The sequence below is a fragment of the Symphalangus syndactylus genome, chromosome 2 (assembly GCF_028878055.3).
Source record: "Symphalangus syndactylus isolate Jambi chromosome 2, NHGRI_mSymSyn1-v2.1_pri, whole genome shotgun sequence".
Taxonomy (NCBI): domain Eukaryota; kingdom Metazoa; phylum Chordata; class Mammalia; order Primates; family Hylobatidae; genus Symphalangus; species Symphalangus syndactylus.
Genome location: NC_072424.2, coordinates 117,959,673 through 117,969,296, shown reverse-complemented (window position 1 = coordinate 117,969,296; position 9,624 = coordinate 117,959,673).

The following is a 9,624-nucleotide window of genomic DNA, read 5'->3' as shown; positions in this document are numbered from 1 at the left end:
AAAAGAAAACATGAGTCAACAGACAAAGGAAGCATGAGAAAATTTATTGGAGTATATCTGCCCTGTTTCTACCAAATCAATAGATACATTTAATTTATAAGGACATAAATATAAAGTCTATCAATCTAGAAGGAAAAAACTGGTAAACAGATTATTGAAAAAAATTTAACTTAAAGAAAAAATTAATAAAAAAGTTATTATTCTTTTGCATTTCAATATGCACCATAAGGCTTCACTAATTTTTAAATGACTAAGAATAAAAATAGAAAGATCAATGAAAAATTTAAAAATTTCATCAAAGGGATCCAAGTTTAATGAAAAATTTAGAATATAAAATATAATCAGTGTAGAATTTAGGGATAATAACTAGATCATAGGTCATTTAATTCCCTCTTGATGGAATTTAAAAAAAAATCTTTAGTTTGCATTGTACCTGCACACACCTCCCCGCTTCAAATATATGGATGGATTTATCATATCTATGCAAAAACTTACACAATAAAGGAACTAAAAGAAAATGTATCTGATCTTGGAGTAAGGAAGACTTTTCTAGGCATAAACGTAGAAAAGACTCTTTTAAGGAAATCTTAGAGGTACACAAAATTAAACATTTCCGTATGTCAAAACATTATAAGCAAAAAATTTAAATTTAAAATCAAATAAAAACATGGGAAAATATATGTAGACTATTAACAAAGCTTAAATATTGCTATATAAAAATGTCTAGGAAATTGGTATGATTGAGAAAAGATTGAGGTAAGAAGAGAAGCAGAAATTTCACATATGAAGAAAAAAACTACTAAGCATATGAAATATGAATAAAGAAAGCAATATACATTCTGAAAGAGTAAAGGCAGACCCAGAGCACAACGAACACAGTCAAGAGATCTTTATTAGCGGAGTCAGGTCAGGTTGCGCAGAGAGAGAGAGTGCTGTTGGGATGGGATATTTATATCCCTTAGGGCTACGTGGTTATCCATGATTGGGTCTGGGGGGCGGGCCTGGGGATGGGGGGGGTGGGGGGAGCGGGAGGTATTATTTTCTTATTAGGTCTTTCTTGGCGGGTTTAACATTGCGTCACGTGTGAAGAGGGAGGAAGAACCCGGAACTGTCGCCATCTTGTGGTACCTTACGTGTCTGCGCCACCCAACACATTCAACTAATGAAAAAACATTGCAAATTACAGAATTTTCTTAAAATTTAAAATACCCATAGTAAGCAAGATTTCAATGAAATAAAAATATACACACTGCTGGTGAATGTGCACTGATGCGAAAGTTAGGAAGACACTTGACAAGTAACAGTTGGTTATATCATCTAGCTGAATGATTATACTTCCAGAAATGTATTTTATCAAAACTATCTGAAATATATAAAATATTCATGTACTCAATATTTATTATATTGTTATTTATAATGTGAAAAAATAAGAAATACATTTTAATCCTTTTTAACAGTAGATTGGTTAAATAAAGGATGGGCTATAAAAGCAATGGAATATCAAATAGTCTTCAATCATTAAATTTAAGAATAAAATATACCCACATTAATTTTATTAGAAGAGCTATCTCTTCAAATGACACCTCTATGATATAGGAATAGCAAAACTGAGTACTGATGTAAGCAAATCCACAGTATCCCAGTTCCCCTTGGCTTTGTCTCTACCTGCCCTTACAGCAGCCTATAGGGCACCCATATTTAAAAATAGCTGCTTTAGAACAGTACTTAGTGGAAAATAGGCTGGGTGCGGTGGCTCATGCCTGTAATCCCAGCACTTTGGGAGGCCACGGTGGGCGGATTACGAGGTCAAGAGATCAACGCCATCCTGGCCAATATGGTGAAACCCCGTCTCTACTAAAAATACAAAAATTAGCTGGGCGTGGTGGCGCACCCCTATATTCCCAGCTACTCAGGAGGCTGAGACAGGAGGATCACTTGAACCCGGGAGGCAGAGATTACAGTGAGCTGAGATTGCGCCACACTGCACTCCAACGTGGCGCGACAGAGTGAGACTCTGTCTCAAAAAAAAAAAAGGACGAAAAGAAATGTTTAGATTAAATGTTAAGGAAAAACTAAACAGGTTATAAAGCAATACACACACTTTAAATGTATACATATATGCATAAAATGGTTTAAAACATTCCTTTAATACACATGGAATGGATGTTTTTAAGATTTTGTTTGCGTGTTTTTCTGTATTTTTTCACTATGTGGGAGGAGGCTGTATTATGATTTAGTAGGCGGAAAAAATATATAACCCCTCACAAAGAGCCTGATTGCATAAACCATAGGCATAGATGTGGGAATTTGGGATGTAGGGATGGGAGCATGATGACCTTTACTTGAATCTGGCAGTGGCAGCCTTTTCTATAACACCTCCCCATAAGTTTTTGTGAAACTTAGAAAATAAATTTTCCTCTCTGACCAAAGTAGCAAAAAAAAAAAAATTTATTTTTCCTCGCTGTAAGCTAGAAAAATACTATTTTCTGTATGATTAGAAGAGAATGATCACATAATTAGATGAATATTAACTGAGTCATTCCCAAGATACATGGAAAATATTAAGAATGGCTGAGAAAAGTTATTTATCTGATCTTCAGTGTGCTGCTATATTTTATATTTCTGTGTATTTCTATTTACTAATTTACAAAATTAAATAATCATATGTATGGAACTCAAGCATCAACTTCCCCATCTCTCTTTTTGGCTATCACTCTCCAGTAAACATGGGAAAAGAGTAAGTTTGTTAGGCAGTTTGTTATGTGTCTGCTCCAGAGTTGTCACTTATTTAAAGATTTTGTGCCTCTCTGTTCCTCTGTAGGTCACTGTTCACTTTCTATCAATTTTAGTCTAGAACAGCATGGTCTGGTGGAAATATAATGTGAATCGTATATGTAATTTAGTAGCTACATTAAAAATAATTTTAAAACAAGCAAATTACTTTTAATAAAATATATTATTTAAACTAATACATCCAAAATATTAGTATTTTGACAAGTATTTTGACAACAAGAAAAATACTAAGACTTTTTTTCATACTAAGTCTTGAAATCTGGTGTGTGTATTTCATGTACAACACCTCTTAGCTGGGACTGGTTGTAGCTAAGTTGTCAGTAACCACCTGTGGCTAGTGGCTGCCACAAAAGTCAGCTCAGTTCTAGAACCTCTTCCTGTATTTTGACTATTTCCTCCTTTGCTATTTTCTACAATTCTGTTTAGAACTCTCCATTACATAACTTCATTCCAGATTTCCCCTAACAAACTTGTATCAGAAGGGTTTGAGTAATCTAAGTTGAAATACAATATATGAAGTAAGTAAAATAAAAGTGTACAGACATGACTCCAAGAAAAAAATTTCTACAAACAGTGGCATTTTACTTTGTGATCATCTCCATTCCTAGCTGCGCCCTCAACTTCCATGTCTATCATTCTCTCAGAGAGAATTTTCACCTTTTAACTTCCCCCATGTGACTCTTCACTCACCAATTAGGAAACACTGCTGCTTGCCTAGAGGAGCTGTCCCTACCTATATTTAGCACTCAGCTCTCAAGCAGACATGTCTGCTTCATGTCTGAGATGTTTGGATGAGACTCAAACCTCAGTCTAAAGTCACACTCATAAAGCATTGCGGTTTGTGAAGCTTCATGTCCCACAAAACGGTTTGAGAAGAGTGGAAGCACTTTAAGTAGCCCCACTTTGTGTGTCACCCAGTCAGTGTGATTCAGGCTCCTACTTTTATTCTTCTAATTGTCATATCATAGTTTTTAGAACACACACGCACACACACAAACACTGACATGTGTCCCTGCCTTCCAAGGACAAACTTAACTCTCAACATGAATGCAGTTTAACCCAACTTAATAAGACAATTTCCCACTTGCCTTATAATTTGCAAGGCTACACTCTCACAAAAGCATGGATACACCACCCCCGTGCCCTACAACTAAAAATTTCCCCCTTCAGATCTGCTAAGGGGAATGGGGCGCCACTGATACTTAGCCAACACTGGAGCCCCCTCAGCTGAACAAAAGATAGGCTTTGGCTTTAAAGGTTTTTATTTTTCTTTGTGTGGTAAAGGAAAGCAATTTTTCTCCCCAGTATCTATTTGATAGGGAGGTGGTCTAGTTAGTCCAACTTCATAAGTTAACTATGAGAATAAAAAGAACTGCAAAGTGCCTAGTAGTAAGCCTGGCATGTAGAAGATATTCAGTAAACCTTAGCTGATAAAGTCTGATGAGAAGGAAGATGATGAGGATGACATGGTCATTGCTTTAGTTAGTTTACAATCAAAACCTATTTTGCTATATTTTTCAAAAAGTATACTGTAAGCAGAAAATATTCATCGTACTAGGCTCTTGTATTGTCCCTTCATGAAGTCAATTTGTGGTAGTAAAAAACTTATTTTGCCTGAGCAATTAAAAATATTAAATAGTAGAGATGTTTTATTATCAGATTTAATTTTTATTCACTTGTATATTTTTCAGCAATTTATTTGGATTTCAATATGGAAAGGCAAAATATATCATTTTAGTGTCTTTAGTGGGACAATAAACATTATGAAAAAATAAGTTTAGGCCAGGCGTGGTGGCTCACACCTGTAATCCCAGCACTTTGGGAGGCCAAGGCGGGTGCATCACGAGGTCAGGAGATCGAGACTATCCAGGCTAACACGATGAAACCCTGTCTCTACTAAAAATACAAAAAAATTAGCCAGGCATGGTGGTGGGCGTTTGTAGTCCCAGCTACTTGGGAGGCTGAGGCAGGAGAATGGCATGAACCTGGGGGGTGGAGGTTGCAGTGAGCAGAGATAGTGCCACTGCATTGCAGCCTGGGCAACAAAGCGAGACTCCGTCCCAGCTACTCAGGAGGCTGAGGCAGGAGAATGGCATGAACCCGGGAGGCGGAGCTTGCAGTGAGCCAAGATCCCACCGCTGCACTCCAGCCTGGGCTGTTAACAGAGCGAGACTCTGTCTCAAAAAAAAAAATAAAAAGAAAACATAAGTTTATTTGATAACTACATACTAAGATAATTGTATACCAGCACTCATGACCAATAAACCATATCAATCTAATTTCACCTTCAGGTAGTTGTAAAAACAAATCAAGCTTAGTGAAATAAAGTTCTTCTCTGTTTTCTTAAACATTTTGTGATTGAGTGGGATCTTATGTCCCTCGATGTAATGAAAAGAAAGAAACACATTCAAAGCAAATTTCTTTTTCGCTAAAAGACTAAGTTTATATAACAGAAAAATTTTCTTAATATAGCATATTTAAAAGATAATTATCAAGGTTAATTATAATTCAAATGTAATCATACACATTAGCAAAGAAGAAATTTGGACCCAATTTTAGAAATTAAAAGCATCCAGCATCTCTTCTCTCTCCCTGTACTTTTCTTTAGTTACTCAAATGTCTCCAATCTTAAAATAAGTAAATAAATAAAAGTCTTGCCTCATTACCTTTGCCTGTATTGCTAATCTACCGCTCTTGTTTTCTTCACAGCCATACTTTACTCATTGCTTTCCATTCACTCTTAAACCACTGCAGCTCCCACTTTCACTCCACAAGAAAATATTGCCCTTTCAATAAAATCCCCAGTGAAGTCAAACAAAATCTGTTGTGTAATTTAGGTCTTAACTTTTTCTCTCTATGGACATTTAACATGTGACCATGACCACTTTCGTAGAAGTCTCTTCTCCTTTCTTCCACACCATCACTCTCTCTCTCCTGGTCACATCTAATCAATATTCTTCAAATGATTCTCTTTACGTGTCTCCAAATTTTACTGGTCTCTAGTGATCCCTTTTCAATCAAAACTCTCTGTGAGAGATTTCATTAATTCCCATATTGTTACTATACATATGGTAACGGTAATGATTCACACATCTATATCCCTAAGTCAGACCTGTTTCTCTCTTGGACTTCAAACCTATATTTTCACAATGATCCAGACGTCTCAGTTGTCTATTCAACAGATATTTCAAGTTCAAGACTTCCAAAGAAGAATTAATCATGCCCCACCCCTATTTGCTTGCTTCGCATCCTGTCCCCCGATCTTGGTGTAAGAGACCACAAGTCTCCAAGTCAGGAATCTAGGAGTCATATTCACTCAGTCTCCTTTACCAACTGGCCACCATGTTCTGAAAATTTTTTCCCCAAAGACCTCTTAGAGCTCCTTCTGTATCCCTTCTGTCCTCCTACTGCTCCCATCCAGGCTTTTGCATCTCTCACTTCACCTAACAATTGCTTTTGCTTCCTAACTCATCTTAGTACAGCCACTTTCACATTCGTCCATACTCCCTATCACCAAAGCACAACGCTTTAATCTATTCTCTTGACAGCAGCCATTTTATTTTGCAAACATATAAATCAGAGGCTTTTCCTCTCCTGCTAAAATATTTTCATGGTCCCCAGTATCTACAGGTTAAAATATCAAGTTTTGGTACAGCATAAGACTTCTCATGATTTTTACCTTCCCGTCACATTCTCCTGCTCCTTTCCCCCTGCACTTTGTACATGAGCCAAGTGAAACTACTAGCTATGTCCAGCTTCCAAATGTTTTCCTAAACCTTTATATCTGGCACTCGAATAGGATCTTAAAATAAGATTTCAAGAAAGAATACTTTCAATATTAAATCAAAGTGCATCTATTATGATTTATAGCCAATGACATACACCCGCTTGTCAACATATAAAATAATATTTGAAGAGGTATAAATAATATCATCAATCCTGTAGAAACACAGAGATAAAGAAAATCAATGAAAGAGACGTTAGGAAGAAATTCTCAGAAGACATAGGGCCCAAGTTAAAAATGGAGGAATGATATTTTGAAAGATAGAGGGGAGTTGGGGGACATTTCAGAAACAGCACTGACAGCAAAGGCACAAAAGTAGTTACTGTTTATGGGATAGTGAAAAAAAAACTGATGGGAGAACAGAACACATGCTGGAAAGAGAGAAATAAGATCTGATAGGAAAATGCCAACAAAATGCAGAGGGCCTTGAAAAATTATATGGATAGTGAGTGAAACCCTTAAATAGAATAGTATTATAATTATGATGATGAGTTTAAGGAAAAGAAATATTCACTAAGCTGGTGAATGTGCAGTTCCGTAATACTGATGAAAGGGCATGAATGGAGAAATAGAACCCAAGGTAGTGAACGAAGAGTTCGTTGTTGAAGCTGTGAAAATCAGCTGGCTCTCCACAGAGAGTATGTTGGGGAAGAAGGGAGCAAGGACTAAACTGTGGAAAACACGCAGAGTAAGTGAAGAAGAATAAAAATAAAAGGAAGAAATATATGTAGAGTACTCAGCTGTTTTGCTTACGCTGCTATATTAGTAACTCTCATAACACTTCATCCTGGAAAACAACAGCCATCTATTTCTCACCATTCTGTGGGTTGACTGATGCTCAGCTCTGTGGTTTCTCTGCTGATCTTGCTTGGGGTCTCTAATGAAGCTGCAGATAGCTGGCAGATGGGGTTCACATACCTGAGACCTTGGTGGAAATGGCTGAAAGGCCACGCTAGCTGGAACACTGGGACAGCTATCAGGATGGCATGGCCTCTTCTCTCGCTCCTTGTGAGTACTATAGAGATAATTTCTCCATCATCTCTACAGATGTTCTCTCCAGCAGGGTAGACAGACTTCCTACATGGCAGCTCAGGGTGCCTAAAATGCACAAAAGCCAATGCTTCTAGGCCTTCTTAAGGTTTAGGCCTACACCTGGCACAGTGTTAACTTGGCAGTATTCACCTATCAAATTTTATTTCTTTCGTTTTTCAGCATGCTTTCTCTTCAGTTGGTCTTCTTAGTATCCCAGAAGCATGTCCAAAATTATCCTGTGGCTTTTACTGATGGTCTTTGCCTTTTCTAAAATGTTTTTCTTTTTTACTCCCACCCATCTTTTCAAATATTAGTTGTGTTGAAGTGCATTACAGGGGCCATTCATATTCAGTATGGGAGGAGGCTATTCAAGGGTGTCAATTTCAGGAGGCATCTTTTCAAGTGGCCAGCTTTGGAGTCTCATTGCCACACCAGCACATAGGATATTTTCAGTAACTATTACTCATCAATGCATCACAGAAACATATGAGGAATGAATTATTATGTCTTTTGACAAATGAAGAAACTGAGGCTGATAAATGTTACATTTGGCTACTACTAACCAGTAGTAGCAGACGGTTTTATCAGCCTCTGAAGTGCTATTGTACATTATGCTAATTTGTAAGAATAAAATAATACCAATTTTGATAGAGATAAGGTAAAGGCTAGGACTGAGTGTATGATATGTTTCCATACTAAACTCTTAGTTTAAAGCAAGATAGTGACAAGAATAATAATCTAGGAGAAAATATGCTATAAAGGTGCTGTGAGATTCTTTAAAATGAAAAAGTCCCTTCAAAGACAGCATTTTCTGTTGAGCCTTTGGGCAAGACACTTAGTTTTCACTTTACAAATGATAGTCACAGACCATGAACACCTTTTTAAATGCTATTTTTCAAGGCTGAGAGCAAGCGTTCCAATTATAAAAGAATTGATCGTGTTAAACTTATTCTTAAATTTTTTATTTCCCTCCTTGGTTAATTCAATTTCCCTTCAAATGCATGAATCATCAAGACATAAACATTCAGCCACAATAGAAGAGGATGTTACATTATTTGGATGTACCTGATAGAATTCAGACAGAATAGATTGAGCAGGGTCAAATGAAATCCTCTTAGCTGCATACTTACAGCAACCAGGATGGTTACTGTTTTCTTGTCTTTATAAGACTTTACAAAAGATTCGTTATAATAAAAGAATGCACATCTCTCTTTGGTTATTCTATCCAAAACGGTAGCAAATGTTAAGAGATGGAAAGCTAACATTTATCTGTGCTTAACACAGACCAAGATTTGTGTTGGAAAATTGCTCTCCACCTCAAGCAGTTTTTATAACAACTCTGCTAGAAGATATAGTATTATTCCATTTTTACAGCTGATGGAAAATAAAGCTCAGAGAAGCTAAGTCCCTTGTGCAAGTTTAAACAGTAAACAGCTGATCTCTCAAAGGAAATTACGAATTTGAATGCATAGCTAACTTCAAAGTTCTTCCTTGTGGACTACCTCTGAAGCTTTGAGTTTCATGATCATTTATTACCATAGTCAAGAAACTGAATATTCATAAACAAAAATTAACCTAACCATACCATAAAATCCAATTTGTAGCAAGAATCAGAAAGATCAGAATTTGTAGGTTTTCGAGGTGTAGGTTTCTGAGGGTAGATGGAAGAGGGAATGAGAGACATTTGCCCTTGTTTTTCAGAGAAGGAAATAGGAACAAACCAGACCCCAGAGACCCTCCCTTTTATCAGGACTTTGCTCATGAAATATTTTGGAATTGTCCTCTTCCTTACCCCCTACCACTTTAACCCAGAAATTTCTGACTGCACATTTGCCAAAGGGGTTTTGCTATGGTAACCTTCAGGCCTACACAAAGAACACAGTCAAAACAAATAGCTCTCTTTAAATGTCATTATGGGGAGTAAAATTCTATGTGCTGTATTAATAGGCCTCCCACAGCTAAAACCTAGCATACCACTTTGAAAAATGTCCCCTGTGGGTATCGCTTAAACCAAC